This window comes from Neovison vison, chromosome 2 (genome assembly GCF_020171115.1).
Source record: "Neovison vison isolate M4711 chromosome 2, ASM_NN_V1, whole genome shotgun sequence".
In the NCBI taxonomy this organism is placed as follows: Eukaryota; Metazoa; Chordata; class Mammalia; order Carnivora; family Mustelidae; genus Neogale; species Neogale vison.
Window position 1 is genome coordinate 121480845 of NC_058092.1, and position 22882 is coordinate 121503726.

The 22882-nt window shown below is 51.6% G+C and overlaps 1 pseudogene; it reads right to left on the reverse strand.

Moving 5' to 3' along the window:
- Window positions 1–14061: 14061 nt before the first annotated feature.
- LOC122901323 lies at window positions 14062–14179 on the reverse strand (annotated as a pseudogene).
- Between the last annotated feature and the right edge of the window lie 8703 nt (window positions 14180–22882).

Below are 22882 nucleotides of genomic sequence, written 5' to 3' on the forward strand. Positions count from 1 at the left end.
GTCCGGGATCAAACGACGAGAACTGAGCCAGCATCAGAATTTTTAAGAAAAGCCTCCGGAGGTATTGGGTTTGGAGGTATTGGGTTTGGAGGTATTGGGTTTGGAGGTATTGGGTTTCGAAGTATTGGGTTTCGAAGCATTGGGTTTCGAAGTATTGGGTTCCCAGGTATTGGGATCCTATCCGTCTGTCTGGTTGGAGCTCCAGGGTATAGCCCACCGGGGAGAAGCTGGACGCAGCCATGCTCCCCAGGGCTGGAGTGGATGCGGGGACGCCCCATCCCTCTGCTGATAGATCGACAGGGGGTTCGAGTCCCCTTGGGCGGTCGGGGGGTTCGAGTCCCCCTGCGCGGTCGGGGGGTTCGAGTCCCCCTGGGCGGTTGGGGGGTTCGAGTCCCCCTGGGCGGTCAGGGGGTTCGAGTCCCCCTGGGCGGTCGAGGGGTTCGAGTCCCCTTAGGCGGTTGGAAGATGAAAATAGCCGCCATAAGTGGCAAATTTTGGGTAAGAATCGCTGGGTCTGCAGTTGTCTTTGTCTGGTTCTTTTGTTATCTATTGTGTGGTGTTTTGTGGACCAAAAAAGCCCCCCCCAGCAGCAGGCTCTGGATAAGGATCACTGGGTCTACGTTTGTTTTTGTCTTGTTCTTTTGTTGTTGTCTGTTGTGCTGTTTGTTGTATTTGGAGAAATGGGACAAACAGAGAATAAGGGGCCTGTGACACCCCTAGGTCTTGTTCTTGAACATTTCAAAGATTTTCAAGGTAAAGCCACTCATTCAGGTGATACGGTTTATCCGGGAAAACTAAAAACACTCTGTCAATTAGAATGGCCCAATTTCTCCACAGGGTGGCCACCGGAAGGAACGTTTGCCTTGGCTCAGATATATTCTACCCTGAGTGAGGTCTTGGATCTACATCGAGACCAAGTACCATATATTGTGGCCTGGCGATACCTGATAGAAGAGCCACCGTCATGGCTCAAGTCCCATCTTCCACCTGCTAATGAAATTATTTCTCTCCCTCTAAAGCAGGTTGGAGCACCAAAACCAGAACAAGCAGATAAGGGGGATTCAGGGAAGAAGACCGTTCTACCTCCATCAGATATGGAGGATGCGGAATTCGCCCCCCTTTATTTGTCTTCTAAATCTGACTCTCGGTCCCAAAATGTCTTTACAAGTCCACCTCATACACGGTCGGGATCCACCTATGGGATCACCATGCGGCGAGACTGCCCTGATCCTTCCCCTTTCCCCTATCCTCCTCAGCCTTCCTCTACCTCACTGGTACGGTCTGCGCCGATGCTGCCCCTTCGTGAGGTTGCTCTACCAGAGGGGAGAGGGCGGCCTTACTTAAGCTATATCCCTTTCTCCTCTTCTGACATCTATAACTGGAAAACCCAACACAAATCCTTTTCTGATCACCCTCAGGATTTAATTAGCCTCTTGGAAACTGTTTTTCTTACTCACCAACCCACCTGGGTAGATGTTCAACAGCTCCTTATGGCTCTCTTTAATGGGGAGGAACGGGATCGCATCATGCGAGAAACCCATAAGGTGATAAGCGAGAGACTTGGCAGGGACCTCGATCCCCGCCGGATGGAGGACTACTGCCCGAGGGAATCTCCCGACTGGGATCCAAACTCTGATGAAGGTAAGGAGAGCTTACGTTTCTACCGCCAGGCTCTATTGGGAGGCCTCCGTGCAGCAGCAAGGAAACCCATAAATTTATCCAAAATTAGTACAGTGACTCAAGGTAAGAATGAGTCTCCAGGAGCCTTCCTAGAAAGGCTAATTGAAGCCTATAAAATGTATAGCCCGATCAATCCTGAGGCACCTGAAAATCAGAGGGCAATGAATCTTGCTTTTGCAAGTCAGTCAGCCCCAGATATAAGGAGAAAACTTCAGAAAATCAAAGGATTTGAAGGAAAAAATCTGACTGAGTTAGTGGGAATAGCAGAAAAGGTATTTAACAACAGGGATGCACAAGAGGATGAAAAAGAGACAAAAAAATTGGTTAAGGTTTTGACATTACATGAGGCAGGGAGGAGACGGCTAGGGGATAGTAAATGGAAGGAAAAACCTAAGCAGAGAGAAGGCAGGCGGGAAGACTTAGATTCCAATCAGTGTGCTTACTGTAAAGAAAAAGGACATTGGGCCAGGGAGTGCCCTAAAAGGAAGACGGCAATGCTTGCCACCAGAGATTGAAGGGGCCATGGTTCGGAACCCCTCCCCGAACCTCGGGTAAAAATTGAAGTGGAGGGGAAATCAGTTGATTTTTTGGTAGACACAGGGGCCCAATTTTCATCGTTACTTAAACCTATGGGAAAACTATCTGGAGAGGAAGTTTGGGTACAAGGAGCAAATGGCACAGAGAGACATAAATGGACAACAGAAAGGACTTTAAATTTAGCCTCGGGATTAGTTAAACATCGATTTTTGGTCCTCCCTAATGCCCCATATAATTTGATGGGAAGAGATCTCCTCCACAAGTTAAGAGCTGGCATTCAGTTTTCAGAAGGAGATATGACTGTAACATTGAGACAACCCACTGTACAGGTGCTTATGGCAGCAGTGGATGAATACCGCCTTTACGAACCAGTCTCAAAACCAAAGGAGACAAAGGGGGAAAGCCTCCTCCAAATCCTACAGAACGAGTTTCCTGAGGTCTGGGCAGAAGGGAAGCCCCCTGGCTTGGCTAAAGAACAACCTCCAGTGGTGGTACAATTAAAGGCGACAGCTACGGCTATACGCGTCCGGCAATATCCTCTTTCCCAGGAAGCAAAGGAAGGGATCAGGAAACACATTAACCGCCTCCGGGGAGACGGGATTTTAGTTCCTTGTAAATCTTCATGGAACACTCCTTTGCTCCCCGTTAAAAAGGCCGAGACTGGGGAATACCGACCAGTTCAGGACTTGTGGGAAGTTAACAAACGGGTTGAAGATATACACCCAACAGTGCCTAACCCCTATACCCTACTCTCCCTCCTGGGCCCCAAAAGAACTGTATATACTGTCTTAGATTTAAAGGATGCATTTTTCTGTATACCTATAGCAAGGGAATCTCAGCCCCTTTTTGCTTTTGAGTGGTCTGACCCACAGGAGGGGTTTCAAGGCCAGCTCACCTGGACAAGACTTCCCCAAGGATTCAAGAATTCGCCCACCATTTTTGATGAGGCCCTGCATGAGGATTTGCGTGAGTACAGAATTTCTAATCCAGGAGTCACTCTGTTACAATACGTTGATGACTTGCTAGTAGCCGCCGAGGACTATGAGTCGTGTTTGTGGGGGACGAGAGCTCTCTTACAGGCTCTGCAGACAAAAGGGTATCGGGTGTCAGCAAAGAAAGCACAGCTCTGTCAGAGCTATGCCACTTATCTAGGCTTTGACCTCCATGAGGGAGTACGTTCACTGTCTGAATCCAGGAAACAGGTGATTACCCGATACCCCCGTCCCACCACGTCCCGACAAGTAAGGGAGTTTCTTGGAACAGTGGGCTACTGTAGGCTATGGATACCACGGTTTGCAGAGATTGCCCGACCGCTCTATGAACTGACAAAAGGAGGGCTCACTAGGATTGAGTGGACAGCTGAAGCAGAGGGAGCATTTCGGGAATTACAGACAGCCTTGCTGAGTGCCCCAGCATTGGCCATCCCAGATGTAACCAAACCCTTCCAATTATACGTGGATGAAAAATCGGGAGTGGCCAAAGGAGTTTTAACTCAGACTCTGGGACCTTGGCGAAGACCAGTGGCCTACCTTAGTAAGAAACTAGACCCAGTAGCAGCTGGGTTCCCTCCTTGCCTCCGCATAATTGCCGCAACAGCCCTCCTGGTTAAGGATGCGAGCAAATTAACTTTAGGCCAAAATCTTGTTATAACCACCACACACGCGATTGAGGGCCTTCTCCGGACTCCACCAGACCGATGGATGACGAACGCCCGAGTAACGGGGTATCAGGCCCTTCTCCTCAATGAACCAAAAGTGGCCTTCCGACCCCCAGCAGTGCTAAATCCAGCCACACTGCTGCCAGAAGAGCTAGCTGACCATCCACATGATTGTGGGGAGGTCTTAACCCAAGTCACAGGAATAAGGCCGGATCTCAGAGACATTCCCCTCCCAGATGCCGAGATGACTCTGTTCACAGATGGGAGCAGCTACATAGTCAATGGAAAGAGGTATGCAGGGGCCGCGGTGGTTTCTCCTGAGCAGAGACTCTGGACAGCAGCCCTGCCACATGGAACTTCGGCACAGAGAGCAGAACTAATTGCACTCACGAAGGCACTGCAGATGGCCAAAGGAAAAACCACCAACATCTATACGGACAGCAGGTATGCCTTTGCTACACTGCACATACATGGGGCTATTTATAAAGAAAGGGGCCTATTAACAGCAGAAGGAAAAGGAATTAAAAACAGAAGAGAAATATTAGCTCTCCTCCAGGCTATTTGGGACCCGAAAAAGGTGGCTGTTATGCATTGCCCAGGACATCAAAAGGGGACTGATCTGATTTCAAAAGGAAACTACTTAGCAGATCAAGCCGCAAAGCAAGCAGCTCGAGAAAAAGTGCAAGAACTAGTTGCACTCCCGGCTCCAGCACTACCAGAAAAACCAAACTATTCAGAAGAGGATTTAAAGTATTTACAGAAATGGGTTGAATTAGACTATGAAGGGGACTGGGCCAAGACAAAAATAGGAAAAATAATTCTTCCTCGAAGACTAGGTAAGAAGTTAGTAGGCCAGATACATCAGGGTACTCATTTGGGGACACGAAAACTCAAGGAGCTTATAGGCAAGCAGTTCCAGGTTTCTAAATTAGGTCGTATGGTTCAGGATGTAGTTGATAGATGTGCCCAATGACAGGCAGTTAATGTAGGAAGAACTAAAATGGGAAGAGGGAAAAGAGAAAGAGGTAAGGAACCAGGAATTTATTGGGAAATAGATTTTACAGAAATGAAACCTGGAAAATATGGGCACAAGTATATGTTGGTTTTTGTGGATACCTTTTCAGGCTGGGTGGAGGCTTTTCCTGCCAAGCATGAGACCGCAGGGGTAGTAGCAAAAAAGATACTAGAAGAAATAATTCCTAGGTTCGGGCTGCCTCTTGCAATTGGGTCAGACAATGGCCCTGCATTCGTAAGTTCAGTCTCACAGGCATTGGCCAAGGCTGTGGGCACAAATTGGAAATTACATTGTGCATACAGGCCCCAGAGTTCGGGGCAAGTAGAAAGAATGAATCGGACTCTTAAAGAGACCTTGACAAAACTAATTCTGGAAACTGGCGGTGGATGGGTAGATCTCCTTCCTTTTGCCCTCCTTAGAGCCCGATGTACACCTTATTTAAGCAAGGTGACCCCATTTGAAATATTGTTTGGGAGACCCCCCCCACTCTGTCCTCGGCTACAGGAGGTTGCCCTAGCAGAAATGACGGATCAGTCTGTACTCCAGTCACTGCAGGCATTACAATCTGTCTTAAAAAAAGCCCATACAGGAATCCGAGTTGCCCACACTGGAACAGAGACAGTGGAACCACATCCTTACCAACCCGGGGACTTGGTTTGGATACGTCGCTATCAAGTGGGGAATTTGGAGCCTCGTTGGAAGGGACCATTTACTGTTATCCTAACCACCCCCACAGCAGTAAAAGTGGAAGGCATCAGGGCCTGGGTTCATGCGGGTCATGTCAAACGAGCTGAGAGTAAGGATGCCCTCCAGAAATGGGAAATGCAGCCAAAGGACCCTGCTGACCATGGACTGAAACTAAGACTAAAGAAACTGTGAGTGTATTGTTGCTATACTAAAGAAAATTGGGGCGATAAAATGTTAGTCTTATATGTTCAATATAAGGTAGAACCATCTGAAAAGTAAAGGATTTGACTAATCTCCAAAGAAAAGGGGGGAATGTAAGGGTGGGGCAGACTGAGTGGAGTCATCCAATCAGTAGGCCGTATGTATATCCGCTGGGAAGGTTGAAATTCAATTGGCCACCTGTGTAGGGGCGGGGCTCAACCACCCCCATAAAGGTTGCTCTGCCAGGCTGCCGAGGGGGGCTGCAGCAGGAGAGCCGGGGGCTCCTGCAGGAGAGCAGCGGCTGCTACAGGAGGGATGAAGTCGGCGGAGAGCGGTGAAGTCGGCGGAGAGCGGTGAAGTCGGCGGAGAGCGGTGAAGTCGGCGGAGAGCGGTGAAGTCGGCGGAGAGCGGTGAAGTCGGCGGAGAGCGGTGAAGTGGAGCGGAGAGCGGTGGAAGTCGCAGAAGAGCAGGGGAGTCAACGGTGTATAGTAGAGCTGTAACAGCTCTTGTAAGAGCTATAACCGCGTTTGGCGGTCCAGCCTCCGGCGGCGGCCCCGGGCGCCGCCGCCTGCACCCTCCGGCGGCGGCCCCGAGCGCCGCCGCCTGCAGCCTCCGGCGGCGGCCCCGAGCGCCGCCGCCTGCAGCCTCCGGCGGCGGCCCCGAGCGCCGCCGCCTGCACCCTCCGGCGGCGGCCCCGAGCGCCGCCGCCTGCACCCTCCGGCGGCGGCCCCGAGCGCCGCCGCCTGCACCCTCCGGCGGCGGCCCCGAGCGCCGCCGCCTGCACCCTCCGGCGGCGGCCCCGAGCGCCGCCGCCTGCAGCCTCCGGCGGCGGCCCCGAGCGCCGCCGCCTGCACCCTCCGGCGGCGGCCCCGAGCGCCGCCGCCTGCAGGGCCGCCGCCTGCAGCCTCCGGCGGCGGCCCCGAGCGCCGCCGCCTGTAGCTTCCAGCCTCCGGCCCCGAGCCATCGCCTGTAGCTTCCAGCCTCCGGCCCCGAGCCATCGCCTGCAGCTTCCAGCCTCCGGCCCCGAGCGCCGCCGCCTGCAGCCTCCAGCCTCCTGCGGCCCAGCAGTCCAGTCGTCTGCGGTCCAGTTGTCAGCGGTCCCTCGACGCCTGCGGTCCTGAGACGTCTGCGGTCCAGTTGCCAGCGTTCCCTCGACGCCTGCGGTCCTGAGTCGTCTGCGGTCCAGTTGTCAGCGGTCCCTCGACGCCTGCGGTCCTGAGACATCTGCGGTCCAGTTGTCAGCGGTCCCTCGACGCCTGCGGTCCTGAGACATCTGCGGTCCAGTTGTCAGCGTTCCCTCGACGCCTGCGGTCCTGAGACATCTGCGGTCCAGTTGTCAGCGTTCCCTCGACGCCTGCGGTCCTGAGACATCTGCGGTCCAGTTGTCAGCGTTCCCTCGACGCCTGCGGTCCTGAGACATCTGCGGTCCAGTTGTCAGCGGTCCCTCGACGCCTGCGGTCCTGAGACATCTGCGGTCCAGTTGCCAGCGGTCCCTCGACGCCTGCGGTCCTGAGACATCTGCGGTCCAGTTGCCAGCGTTCCCTCGACGCCTGCGGTCCTGAGACATCTGCGGTCCAGTTGCCAGCGGTCCCTCGACGCCTGCGGTCCTGAGACATCTGCGGTCCAGTTGCCTGCGGTCCTGAGACATCTGCGGTCCAGTTGTCAGCGGTCCCTTGACGCCTGCGGTGCCAGCGGCCCTGCCCCGCACTCCAGGACCCTCAGCAGTGACACAGTGAGAAACGACCTAGATGTCAGCAACCTCATTGGGAGTAGGCTCGCCGGGGTCAAAGTTGTCATCTTTTATAAAAGAAAGCCCTGACCGGTCAGTGCGATTCATGATGCTTGGCGCGAAATAAAGCTTTGCTTGACCTTCGCTTTGTATCAGTCTCGTTCCTTTGATCACGGACCCTAACAGTTGGAGTTTCTGTCCATTATGGCTCCTTCATGAAGGGGGAGGGGCATCATGAGACCATGGAAGTTTTCCCACGATGGGAGTTGTGAGATTCTCCGAACCACAAGTATTCCTTCTGCAGGACAATTGAGACCTGTTGGATGGCTCCAGGACATCCCATAGGGATGACTCCAGAGCAGGTAAGAATGGATGCCTGGACTGCCCGCCTCTCATTCCAATTTTCTCCTTATGATAATACAGGTTCGATCTGCTGCCTCTGGGATAGCAACAGAGGGCGCTGAGTTAAAACGGACTCACCTGCAGATGGGTCCTAATATGGGTATGTGTCCATGGGGACCTTGGAATGGGGCGGTGGCAGCAGGGTCCTGAAGGTTTCTACTAACCAGAGGTTTTGACACAGCTCCCACGTGCTAGTTATCCATATGGAGATTTGTTCTGATGAGTGCTGCAGTAAAGCCGCATACACGGCTACTAGAAACCAGGCCTCTGAGGAGAGATGGCTGGAAATCAAAACAGTGAATCTGATGAGGTCCTAGGGGCCTGTCCAGTTCAAACTTCTACTGTGAGGATGTCTGTCGCCGGGTCTGAGTGGAGGTAGTTGCTCAGCTGGTGGCAGATAGCCCCTATTTGTCCCGGGCGGCCTACACTCTTAGGAAAGCCTTGGGGATGCGAGAGGTTTCTCCTAATTTGTTCTGATTGATGTCACCGCGACATTCCACCGCCATTGTTGACACAAAATCCAGACAAGAACCTCCATGGCCTCGTAATCACCCCCTCATTCATGAAGAGGCCATAATGGACAGAAACTCCAACCTGATCCTAAGTCTGAACCTCGCCCTGACTTCAGATGCACGAAATACCGATTCAGATTTGCAGAGGGTGCCTGCCATGCCCTCGCCCCAAAACCTATGCCTATCATGTGTTCTCAGACTTCTGTCCTCACACTCCTCACCCACAAGTCATCCAGTTTAGGAATTCAGGAGCCACAATGCAGCACTCTGCTTGCCCTCCACAAGAAAAACTTTGCCACTGGGGCTACCCAGAAATGCCAAATGAGGATCAACCTGCACAGCACTCGAATGTACCTCAGTTATACAATCTACCCTGGGAACTAATGCCCTGTCTGACAGAGGCTGAGCCTGAACCTCCCCACCAACACCCCGACAGCTGGCTCCACACTGAGCACATCGGACCCGACATGGCCTTAAGTCATCATCTCTTCACAACTTCGGTTTTCAGACTTTAAAACCTAGACCTTATCTCCAATCATTGCCCAGGGGTGAATGAGATGCAGAAATTGGAACTACTACTTCCCCATGTCAAGAATACATGTGGTTGGCATGTTGTCCAATATTCAGTGTAGGAGAAACCAGTGTGCACCATGAGTCCCCGCCCATGATAGAGCCCAACGAGGGTATAAACATGCATTGTGACCCTCATCGTGACTTCTGTCCTCAAGGAAGGCCTCTCAGCGGCTGGAAGATTAGAAGGCATATTGGGCTTGCCATGCCCCTAGGCTCCAATTTTTAACCAGATTTCTGGTTGTCCAGTCGCCCCTCCCCAGGGCTCTGCTCTGGAATCCCTCTTTTGGTGGGACACCTGTGTTAACAAAACTGAAAGGACTCCTCCCATCCCACACATTGACCAAAATCAATTGAGATCGGGCCAAATCCAAACAGAGAAAGATTCGTCCAAAGCCCATGAAGCTTCCCCAACATTCCACAGACATCGTTGACACAAAATCCAGAGACAAAAGCCTGAGCAAGTGCCTCACACTCGACATTTTTTCATATCTCGAAGAATTCTCCTCATGGGCTGTAGATCGAGCCTGCCAAACCTACATCCCCAAACCTAAGCTGAGTTTGTGTTTTGAGACATCTGTCCCCACAGTCCTGGCCCACACACCCTCCAGGCTGGGGCCTCTGGAGCCACACATCATGTCTGTGCCTGCCCACTCCACAGAAATTCTGCCCATTCCATTCTCCATAATCGTAAAAACTAGGAGAAACCTCCAAAGTCCCTGAGGCCATCCAATAGTGTAGGTGAACCAGACAAACAGGGTCGGTCTGACAACAACTGAGCAACTACCTCCACTCATACCATAGACAGATGTGACCAGAGAAGAAGACTGAAGTGGACAGGCCCCTAGGCCCTAATCGGATCCATTTCTGTGGTTTCCAGGTATCTCTCCTCAGAGGCCTGGTTTCCAATACAAGCATAAGGGGGTTTCCTGAGGCACCAATTAGAACAAATCTTCCCTCCACATGGGAAACTTGCCCTTGGGAGCTGTCTCAAAATCTCGGTTAGGAGAATCCTTCAGGGCTCCAGCGCCACCGCCCCATTCCAAGGATCCCATGGACACAAATCCATCTTAGGTCCCATCCACAGGAGATTCCATTTCATCTCAAACCCCTTGGTTGCTCCCCCAGAACCAGCAGAACGAACCTGTCTTGTCATTAGGAGACAATTGGAATGCGAGGCCGGCTGCCCAGGCATCCATCCTTAGATCTCTGCTCTGGCGATGTACCGTATGGGACATCCTGGAGCCATCCAACAGGTCTCAAATGTCCTGCAAAAGTAATCCTTGCGTTTTGGAGCATCTCACAACTCCCATCGTGGTAAAACCTCCATGGCTTTGTGATGCCCCCTCCTCTTTGTGAAGGGGAAATCATGGACAGGAATTCCAACCTGAGCCAATGCCTGATTCTCGCCCTGACTTCAGATGCATGAGATCTCGATTGAGCTCTGAAGAGTGTGCCGGCCTTGCCCTCGCCCTGAAACCTATGTTTAGCTTGTGTTCTCAGATTTCCATCCTCACACTCCTGGCCCCCAAGCCCTCAAGTTTGGCAATTCTGGGCCCACAATGCAGCACTCTGACTGCCCTTTGACTGCATCTCTAGAAGAAAAATGTTGCCCTATGGAGCTTACCAGACACCCCAAATGAGGATAGACCTACAAGGCCCTCAATTGTACCCATATTATATAGTCTTAACTGGGCAATAATTCACTGTCTGACACAGCCTGAGCCCGGACCTCCTGAACAACCCCCAGACAGCTGACCACACACTGAGCACATTGGAACCGCAATGGCCTTAGCTCGTCATCGCATCCCAACCTAGCATTTCAGGATTCAGAACTTAGACCTTAACTCAGAACCCTGCCAAGGGGGGAACATGATGCAGAAATCAGAAGTCCTCCTTACCCATGGCAGAAACCCTGTGGTTGGCATGTTGTCCAAGGTTCAGTGTAGGAGAAACCAGTGTTCACCATGAGGCCCGCCCATGCTTGAGTACTGCGAGGGCAAAAACACGCATTGTGACCCCAAGCCTGAGTCCTGTCTTCCAGAAAGTCCTCTCAGTGGCAGGACCATTAGACGTCATCATGGGCTTGCCATGCCCCTAGGCCCCAAATTTCACCAGATTGATACAAAGCAAAGGTCAAGCAAAACTTTATTTTGCGCCAAGCATCAGGAATCAAATGACCGGTCAGAGCTACCTCTTACGAAAAGGCGGTGACGATGATCCCAACAAGGTCACTTCCAAGAAGGCCACTCCGGACGAGGCCGCTCTAGATGACACTGATCCGAAGATGAGGCCACTCCATGATTGGAGCTGCTCCCAAGAAGAAGCCACTCCCTAGACAAGGCCACTGCTCAATGAAGTTGCTCCCCGGACAAGGCCACTCCCAAGAAGAGGCCGTTCTGGACAAGACCACTTCCTGGATGAGGCCACTCCCAATGACGAAGAAGCAATGATGACAGCAACGAAGACAAGGAGGACAACCCGGATGACACAGACTCTGCTCCCCACGATGCTACTCTGACCAGGCTTCAACCCGGAGGAAGCCACCACTGCTGACAAGGCCACTTGTGGTTCAGGGTGGCGAGGCATTTTGTGGCGAGGCTGCTGGTGTCTAGGGGCCGTTGGCATCTCAGGGCTGCTTACGCCTCGGGACCGCTGGCATCTAGGGGCTGTAGGCATTGGGACCGCTGACCACTGGACCGCTGGCGTCCAGGGACTGCAGGTGTAAGGACCGCCGACCGCTGGACCGCTGGTGTCTCGGCAGCTTGGGGCTGCTGAAGGCAGGGCCGCCGGAGGCTGCAGGCTTCAGGTGGTGGCTCGGGGCCGCTGGAGGCGGGACCGCCAGAGGCTGGAGGCTGGAGGCTGCAGGCGGCAGGTGGCGGCTCCGGGCCGCTGGAGGCGGGACCGCCAGAGGCGGGACCGCCGGAGGCTGGAGGCTGCGGGCGGTGGCTCGGGGCGCCAGAGGCTGGAAGCTGCGGGCGGCGGCTCAGGGCCACCGGAGGCGGGACCGCTGGATGCTGGAAGCTGCAGGCGGCTGGAGACTGCAGGTGGCGGCTCGGGGCCGCGGGAGGCGGGACCGCCGGAAGCGGGGCCTCAGGCGGCCGCTCGAAGCTGCAGGCCGCGGCTGGGGGCCGCGGGAGGCTGGAAGCTGCTGGCAGCGGCTCGGGGCCGCCGGAGGCTGGACGGCCAGAAACGGTTATAGCTCTTACAAGAGCTGTTACAGCTCTTCTATTCACCTTTGACTCCCCTGCTCTCCGCCGACTCCACCGCTCTCCGCCAACTCCACCGCTCTCCGCTGACTCTCTGCTGACTCTCCTGCAGCCGCCCCATGACAGCCTGGCAGAGTAACCTTTATGAGGGTGGTTGAGCCCTGCCCCTACACAGGTGGCCAATTGAATTCCAATTTCCCCAGTGGATATACATACACCTCACTGATTGGATGTCTCCACTCAGTCTGCTCCACCCTTACATTCAGGGTCCACAAGCAAGTTCCTCTGGGAGGGGCCGACCCTTACATTCCCCCCTTTTCTTTGGAGATTAGTCAAATCCTTGACTTTTCAGACAGTTCTATCTTATATTGAACATATAAGACTAACATTTTATCGCCCCAATTTTCTTTAGTTTAGCAACAATAAACTTAGAATGTTTTAGTTCATGGTCAGCTGGGTCTGTCGGTGCTGCTCCCATCTGAGGGGCATCCTTACTCTTGGCTCGTTTGACGTGAACCGCATGAACCCAGGCCCTAATGCCTTCTACTTTTACTGCCGTGGGGGTGGTTAGGATAACAGTAAGTTGTCCCTTCCAGCGAGGCTTCAAGTTCCCCACTTGATAGTGATATATCCAAAGCAAGTCCCTGGGATATGGTTCCACAACTGTCTCTGTCCCAGTGTGGGCAGTTTGGATCCCTTCCTTTTAAGACAGACTGTAATGCCTGCAGTGACTGTGGTATAGACTGATCAGTCATTTCTGCTAGGGCAACCTCCTGTAGCCTAGGACAGAGCGAGGGAGGGTTCCTAACAAACATTATTTTAAATGGGGTCACCTTGTTTAAATAGGGTGTACATCATGCCCTGAGGAGAGTAAAAGGAAGGAGATTTTTCATCCACCGCTAGCCTCCAGAATTAACTTTGTCAAGGTCTATTCGAGAGTCTGGTTCATTCTCTCTCCTTGCTCAGAGTTCTGGGGCCAGTAGGCACACTGTAGTTTCCAGTTAGTGCCCGTGGCCTCGGCCATCTGTAGCACCTTGGTGAATGCAATCAGCTTTGCTTTTCCACCGAGATCCTATGTGGCAGGGCTGTCATCCACAGTCCCTGCTCAGGAGAAACCATTGCAGCCCCCGCATACCTCTTTTCCACTGACCATGTAACTACTCCCTTCTGTGAACAGAGTCATTTCCGCATCCGGGAGGGGAGTGTCTCGGAGATCCGGCCTTATTCCCGTGACTTGGGCTAGGACCTTCCTGCAGTTGTGTGGGAAGTCAGCCAGCACCTCTGGTAGCAACATTGCTGGATTTAGCACTGCCAGGGGCTGGAAGATCACTTTTTTTTTTTTTTTTTCATTCAGGAGGAGGGCCTGATACCTCATCACTCGGGCATTTGTCACCCACCGGTCTGGTGGAGTCCGGAGAAGGCCCTTGATAACGTGGGTGTTGGTCAATATGAGATTTTGACCTAGAGTCAATTTGCATGCATCCTTGACCAGGAGGGCCTTGGCAGCAATTATGCAGAAGCAAAGGGGGAACCCAGCTGCTACTGGATCTGCTTTCTTGCTAGGATAGGCCACTGGCCTTCACCAAGGCCCTAGAGTCTGAGTCAAAACTTCTTTAGTCAGCCCTGCCTTTTCATCCACATACAAGTGGAAGGGCTTGGTAACATCTGGGATGACCAATGTTGGGGCACACAGTAAGGCTCTTTGTAATTCCCGAAATGCTCCTTCTGCCTCAGCTGTCCACACTCTACCATAGTGAGTCTTCCCTTAGCCAGTTCGTAGAGAGGTTGTGCCATCTCCGTGAAGGCAGCATCCACAACCTGCAGTAGCCCACCGTCCCAAGAAATTCCTTCTTGGAGATCAAAGCGAAAGCAACCAGTATTCCCTGGCAATCTTCCATCCAAGTACTAACCAGGCCCGACCCTGCTTAGCTTCTGAGATCAGACGAGATCGGGCACATTCAGGGTGGTACGGCCATACACAATCATAAGGTTCTTACCCGATATTCTCAGAGAGTGTACGCGACACCCTATGTAACATGGAACCGTCCTCCACTTGCTGGAGGAAGCTGAACTTTCTCATACCCTACTGTTACCTTAATCTGTCCAGGTTTGGTTAGCTACCATATCTCTCTCGTTTACAGTTACGTTGGCCCCAGGCCTTCTTGGGCTACTGATGCCTTGTGGTCATACCCATTCTGTACAAAGGAGGAGGAGGTAGTGGAGGGTTTCTAAGTGCTTGCAACAGAATGATGTTTCAGACAGATGGACATGTCGTTCAAAGATGCAGAGGCTGCAGAGAGCCAGCATATACAGAAACGTGCCAGAAGCTCCATGTGTATCAGTTGGAACAGGTCCCTGGCAGCCTCCAATGGCCAAGAATTGAAGCCTTGACTCCTGAGCTCCTCCCATGGGCCCTTGTGTGACCCATTGAGTCCAGACATCAGAGAAGAGGGACGAGCAGCTCATGGAGCTTCAGAGAGTTTTATTCCTCTTGGAAGATGGCTTCCTAGACTCAAAGGGGACCCTCAGGCTCTCGTTTTTCTAGGTCTGAAAGCCAACACAGAGGTGCTGAGCAGAGTCCAAATTCATTGCACAGAATTTCCCCTGTTCCATCTCCCAAATTCTGGGTGGAGGAGCCCAGAGAGAACAGCTGTGGTCTGCTCTGCCATTGGAGCAGGGCTGTCCCTGGATGCTGTCCTGCTCGCGTCCCTCGTGGGAACTTAGGAGCGTCTTATCTGAGGTCTGTCCGTATAAACCCTGGCCCAGGCTACTCCATGGAGTAGATGACCATTATGCCATATGAAGCCCTGCAAGATTCAGGGTGCAGTCCATTCAGACTCCATAGTGGAAGCGTGGAGCCATAGAGATACATTCACACAGTCAGGCACTCTCCAGATTCAAACAGGTTGGACATCCTCCCCTTTGGGTATCCCTGGCTAATGGGAGGTGATCAGTCTCCCCTTCCATTCATTTATGAATGGATTTAGCTCCGACAGTGGCCTCAGGGCTGTTTTTCTCTCTTTTTACATATCTCCTACTTTTTATATACAGAGTTGCTTTTCTCATTTCCATCAGTCTTAATTACACTTAACAGAATTTTGTACTCTTAGAAATACCTTAACCTCTACTTAAGACTAAATATAAACCAATGGTGAGTTGTTACAACAGAATTCTTTAGATGGCAAAATTATCAATCAGTTAAGCACAGAACGTGTTCACCAGCAGATTTCAAAAGTACAAACGCAGTTCCAGCAAACAGCACCCTAGCATTTCATCCCATTTGGTTAGGATCTAGATGTCCAACAAATTTAACTTCATTTGTCATTCAAGCAACCCTTCACAGTTTCAGGTTACCAAAGACTTCGGAAGCCACTTTAACAATTACTCATTAAACCCTTGAAACAGACAGTTAACCATCAGCCCAGCCATCCTTTCGCCAACAGACCTCATGTTCCACCTGGGCCCATTCCACTTCAGATGCCATGCTTTCCCTGCCAGAGAGGAGGAGGGGCCAGGCAGTCCACGTCGGGCCAGAGAAGGCAAGGAATTCCCCGAAACAAAAGAAGTTTCAGCAGCTGCTTGGGAATATTCCTTAAAGTCTCTGTCTCGAGGTCGGTTCATCCCACAGTACCAGTTCTGCTTACCAAAAGTGGCCCACTAGGCACTCATATTCCACGCCCGGCTCTAATGAGCATTAGCATTGGACACCTTAACCCGGCATTTGACTAACTCCAGGTGGCTCGTTATAGCCCTTAACACACAAAATGAGTGAGGGAGAAGCCCCACATCTATTATGAGGAACAGAGAGATGAAAGCTAGCATCCCCTTACTCTCTGCTTGCCACATTCCTTCAACCATAAGAAAACACAGTAGACAACAAAAAGACAAAAACAAACAAATAACCACAACCCCAGTGGCCCTCGTCCAGAGCCTGCTGCTGGGGGGGGAACTTTTTCATATTCTCCTATTATCTTGTTATTTACCTTTCTATTTGTTGTTCCTTTAGAGTTTCTATAACCTTTAAATGGTTTATTGAAATGTATACTTTAAAAGGATGAATTGTGTCCAATCAAGTTCTGGACATTTTCACCATCCTAAATGAAACCCCATTCAAACATCGGTCACTCCCATCTCTTGGCAACCTATCTTAAGTAACTATTAATTTACTTTCTGTTCCTATATATCTGAGTTTTCTGGACATTTCACATATATACAGGATCATACATGTAGTCTTTTATCACTGGCTTCTTTAACTTGGCCTAATGTTTTCAAGGGTCATTGATATTATAGCATATATCAGTTACCTTATAGAGTACAATATAGGTCCCTGATCCTTTTAAAATTTTGTATATTGTATGAGGTAGAAGTTTAACTTCATCCTTTAAAACAGGTGCTTACTGCTATAATTTCCCTTTAAGTACTGTTTTAGTGGCATTCCATAAGCTTTGGTGTTTTGCATTTGTTTTCGTATAGCTCAATGGATTTCCTAATTTGATTTTTCTCTTTGTCCTACTGACCAAATTTATGGAGTGCATTAATTTCTACAAACTTTTAAATTTACCCAGAGCTTGCCACTGGTGGGGGCTATCCTTATCCCCCAACTGTCTAAGGGGACTTGAACCCCTCGACTGTCTAAGGGGAGGCAGGGGACTCAAACCCCCCGGGACCGCCCAGGGGGACTCAAACAACCCAGGAAGGCCCAGGGGGACTCAAAAGCCCCGGGACCGCCCAGGGGGACTCGAACCCCCCGGGACCACCCAGGGGGACTCGAACCCCCCGGGACTGCCAAGGGGGACTCGAACCCCTCGACCGCGCAGGGGGACTCGAACCTCCTGTCGATCTATCAGCAGAGGGATGGGGCATCCCTGCATCCACTCCAGGCCTGGGGAGCATGGCTGCATCCAGCTTCTCCCCGGTGGGCTATACCCTGGAGCTCCAACCAGACAGAAAGATAGGATCCCAATACCTCGGATCCCAATACACCCGATCCCAATACACCTGATCCCAATACACCTCCAGAGACTTTTCCTAAAAATTCCGATCCTGGCTCAGTTCTCGTCATTGGATCTCGGACGAGCCCCCAAATGTTAGGGTCCGTGATCAAAGGAACGAGACTCATACAAAGCAAAGGTCAAGCAAAACTTTATTTCGCGCCAAGCATAAGGAATCAAACGACCGGTCAGAGCTACCTCTTACGAAAACGCGGTGACGATGATACCAACAAGGTCACTTCCAAGAAGGCCACTCCGGACGAGGCCGCTCTTGATGACACTGCTCCGAAGATGAGGCCGCTCCATGATTGGAGCTGCTCCCAAGAAGAGGTCACTCCCAAGACAAGGTCACTGCTCAATGAAGTTGCTCCCCGGACAAGGCCACTCCCAAGAAGAGGCCGTTCTGGACAAGACCATTTCCTGGATGAGGCCACTCCCAACGACGAAGAAGCAACAATGACAGCAACAATGACAAGGAGGACAACCCGGATGACACAGACTCTGCTCCCCACGATGCTACTCTGACCAGGCTTCTACTCGGAGGAAGCCACCACTGCTGACAAGGCCACTTGTGGTTCGGGGTTGTGAGGCATTTTGCGGCGAGGCTGCTGGTGTCTAGGCGCCATTGGCATCTCAGGGTTCCTTGAGCCTCGGGACTGCTGGCATCTAGGGGCTGTAGGCATTGGGACCGCTGACCACTGGACCGCTGGCGTCCAGGGGCTACAGGTGTCAGGACCGCGGACTGCTGGACGGCTGGCATCCAGGGGCTGTAGGCGTCTGGACCACTGACGGCTGGACCGCTGGTGTCTCAGCAGCTTGGGGCTGCTGAAGGCAGGGCCGCCGGAGGCTGCAGGCTGCAGGCGGCGGCTCGGGGCCGCCGGAGGTGGGACCGCCAGAGGCTGGGGACAGTTATATGAAAACACAAATTCGGCTTAGGATTCATGTCGTAGGTATGGCAGAAATGATCTACAGACCGTGAGGAGATCTCTTCAGGATATGAACTAAGGGCAAGTCTGAGGCACTTGCTCAGGCTTTTGTCTCTGGATATTGTGTCACCGATGGCCGTGGAATGTCTGGGTTGCCTTTTCCCTTGCCCACACACCCTATAGGCTCAGGCCCGTGGTGCCAAGCCTGAGGATTGTACAGGCCCTCTCCAAGGGAATTCTGCACATTTCATTGGCTACAGCCCTACAAATAGGATAAAACTCCAAAGTCCCCGGGGCCATGCCAGTGGCGTAGGTTGCCCAGGACAAACAGGGGCAATTTGAACCCTTCTGAAGACCTACCTGCCCTCAGACCCATAGGCAGATGTCACTAGAGGTAAATTGGAATGAACAGGCCCTTAGGCCCTAATCGGATCCATTGTTTTGTTTTCCAGGCATCTCTCCTCAGAGACCTGGATTCCAATACCAACATATGGCTGTTTCTTGAGGCACCCATCAGAAAAAAATCTCGTCTCCACATGGGAAACTTGCTCTTTGGAGCTGTCTCAAAACCTCTGATTAGGAGAATCCTTCAGGACCCCGGTGTCAAAGTCCCATTCCAAGGTCTCCATGGATAAAAACACACATTAGGACCCATCCGCAGGTGATTCCATTTCAACTCAGCCCCCTTGGATTCTCCCCCAGAGCCAGCAGATCGATCAGGTCTTGTTGCTAGGAGACAATTGGAATAAGAGGCGGGCTGCCTAGGCATCCATCCTTAGAACCCTGCTCTGGCGTTGTTCCATATGGGACATCCTGGAGCCATCCAACAGGTCTCAAATGTCCTGTAGAAGGAATCCTTGCATTTTGGAGCATCTCACAACTCCCAACTTGGGAAAACCTCGATGGCTTTGTGACCCCCCCCCCTTTTTGAAGGGGAAATCATGGACAGGAATTCCAACCTGAGCCAACGTCTGATCCTCGTCCTGACTTCAGATGCACGAGATCTTGATTCAGATCTGCAGAGTGTGCCTGCCATGCCTTCGACCTGAAACCTATGTCTAGCTTGTGTTCTTTTACTTCCATCCTCACACTCCTGGCCCCAACTCTTCAAGTTTGGCATTTCCGGACCCACGATATAGCACTCTGCCTGCCCTCCAGAATAAAATGTTGCCCTATGGAGCTTCACAGAAACCCAAATGAGGATAGACCTACACGGCACTCTATTGTACCCAAATTATATAGTCTAACCTGGGCACTAATACACTGTCTGACACAGCCTGAGCCCGGACCTCCTGAGCAACACCCAGACAGCTGACCACACACTGAGCACATCGGACCCGCCATGGCCTTAGCTCATCATCTCTTCCCAACCTAGCTTTTCAGGCTTCAGGACTTAGACCTTAACTGCAAACCCTGCCACGGATGCAACGTGATGCAAAAATCAGTACTCCTTCTTACCCATGGCAAGAAACCTTGAGGTAGGCATTTCTTCCAACGTTCAGTTTAGGAGATTCTAGCGTTCTCCATGACACTGGCCCATGCTTGGTTTATGCCAGGGCATAAACATGCATTGTGACCCTCAGCGTGAATCCTGTCCTATAGTAGGTACTCTTAGTGGCTGGACCATTAGACGTCATAATGGGCTTGCCATGCCCCTAGGTCCCAATTTTTAACAAGATTTCTGGTTGTCCAGTAGCCCCTCTCCAAAGCTCTGCTGTGGAATCCCTCTTTTGGTGGGACACCTGAAGCAATAAAAAAACAAAACGAACTACTTGCATCGCACAGAATGACCCCAAACTCTTGGGATCTGACCAAATCCACAGAAAGGAAGACTCGTCCATGGCCCATGAGACCTCCACAACATTCCACGGCCATCGTTGACACAGAATCGAGATAAAAGCCTGAGCAAGCACCTCACCCTTGCCCTTTCTTCATATTCCGAAGAGTTCTGCTCACGGACTGTAGATTATTCCTGCCATACCTACGAGCCAAAACCTAAGCCGAGTTTGTGTTTTCAGATACTCTCCCCACAGCGCTGGCCCCCATACCCTACAGGCTCAGGCCCCTGGAGCCAAACCTGAGGACTGTACCTGCCCCTCCAAGGGAATTCTGTCCATTCCATTGGCCACAACCCTACAAATAAGATAAATCTCCAAAGTCCCCGAGGCCATCCCAATAGTGTTGGCTTCCCAGGACAAACAGGCGCAATCTGAGCCCATCTGAGCACCTACCCGCACTCTGACCCGTAGAAAGATGTCCCCAGAAGTAAATAGGAATGAACAGGCCCCTAAGCCCTAATTGGATCCTTTGTTTTGGTTTCCAGGCATCTCTCCTCAGAGGCCTGGATTCCAATATCAGCATATGGGGGTTTACTGAGACACCCATCAGAACAAATCCCATCTCCACATGGGAAACTTGCGTGTTGGAGCTGTGTCAAAGCCTCTGTTTAGGAGAACACTTCAGAGTCCCGGTGCCACTGCCCCTTCCAAGGTCTCCATGGACACAAATCCACATTAGGACTCATCCACAGGAGAGTCCATTTCAACTCAGCACCCTCGGTTGCTCTCCTAGAGCCAGAATATCAAACCTGTCTATTCACTAGGAGACAACTGGAATGCGAGGCGGGCTGCCCAGGCATCCATCCTTAGATCCCTATTCTTGTGTCGTTCTGTATGGGATATCCTGGAACGATCCAACAGGTCTTCATTGTCGATCAGAAGGGATCCTTCTGGTTTGGAGCATCTAACAACTCTCATCGTGGGTAAACCTCCATGGACTCGAGATGCTGACCCCTTCATGAAGGGGCCATAATGGACAGAAACTCCAACCTGACCTAGGTCTGAACCTCGCCCTAACTTCAGATGCACGAAATCCCGATTCAGATCTACAGAGGGTGCCTGCCATGCCTTTGCCCTGAAACCTAGGCCTAACATGTTTTGTCAGACTTCCGTCCTCACACTCCTCGCCCACGAGGCATCCAGTTTGGGAATGTTGGATCCAAAATGCAGCACTCTGCCTGCCCTCCAGAAGAAAAACTTTGCCCTTGGGGCTACCCAGAATCGCCTAATGAGGATCAAACTGCACGCCACATGACTTTACCCCAATAATACAATCTACCCGGGGCACTAAAGCCCTGTATGACACACCCTGAACATGAACCTCTCGGTCAACACCCAGACAGCTGGCTCCACACTGAACACATTGGACCCAACATGGCTTTAGGTCGTTTTCTCTTCCCAATCTCGGTTTTCAGACATCAAAACCTAGACCTTATCTCCAATCACAACCCAGGGGTGAATGAGATGCATAAATCAGAACTACTACTTCCCCAAGGAAAGAATACTTGTGGTAGGCATGTTGTCCCACATTCAGTGTAGGAGAAACCAGCGGGCACCACGAGTCCCCGCACATTCTTGAGTGCAGCGAGGGCATAAACACGCATTGTGACCCTCAGTGTGAGTTCTGTCCTCAAGGAAGGCCTCTCAGTGGCTGGACCATTAGAATGCATATTGGGCTTGCCAAGCCCCTAGTCCCCAATTTATAACTAGATTTTTGGTTGTCCAGTCACCCCTCCCCAGGACTCTGCTCTGGAATCCATCTTTTGGTGGGAAACGTGAGGTAACAAAACTGAAAGGACTCCTCCCCTCCCACAGATTGACCAAAAACAATTGGGATTGGGCCAAATCCACAGAGAGGGAGACTTGTCCATGTCCCATGTCACCTCCCTGACATTCCACGGCCACCGTTGACACAAAATCCAGAGACAAAAGCCTGAGCAAATGCCTCACACTCACTTTTTCTTCATATCCCGAAGAGTTCACCTTACGGTCTGTAGATCGGCTTGCCTTACCTACGTCCCGAAACCTAAGCTGAGTTTGTGTTTTCAGAAATCTGTCCCCAGAGTCCTGGCCCACACACCCTCCAGGATGGGGCTCCTGGAGCCACACATCAGTTCTTAGCCTTCCTACTCCATGGGAATTCTGACCATTCCATTGTCCATAATCGTACAAATTACGAGAAACCTCCAAAGTATCCAAGGCCATCCCAATAGTGTTGGGAAAAACAGGGGCGGTCTGACACGAGCTGAGCAACTACCTCCACTCATACCATAGACAGATGTTGCCAGAGAAGAAGATTGAACTGGACAGGCCCCTAGGCCTTAATCAGATCCATTGCTGTGGTTTCCAGTTATCTCGCCTCAGAGGCATTCTTTCCTATACCAACATATGGGGGTTTCCTGAGGCACCAATTAGAACAAATCTTGTCTCCACATGGGAAACTTGCTCTTTGGAGCTGTCTCAAAACCTCTGGTTAGAAGAAACCTTCAGAGATCCGGTGCCACTGACCCATTCCAAGGTCTCCATGAACACAAACACACATTAGGACCCATCCTCAAAAGATTCCATTTCAACTGAGTCCACTTGGATGCTCCCCAAGAGCCAGCAGATCAAACCTGTCTTGTTGCTAGGAGAAAATTGCAATCCAAGGTGTCCTGCCCAGGCATCCATCCTTAGAACTCTGCTCTGGCGTTCTGTATGGGATGTCCTGCAGCCATCCAACAGGTCTCAAATGTCCTGCAGAAGGAATCCTTGTGTTTTGGAGCATCTCACAACTCCCAACGTGGGAAAACTTCGATGGCTTTGTGATCCCCCCACCTTTTTGAAGGGGAAATCATGGACAGGAACTCCAACCTGAGCCAACGTCTGATCCTCGCCCTGACTTCAGATGCACGAGATCTTGATTCAGATCTGCAGAGTGTGCCTGTC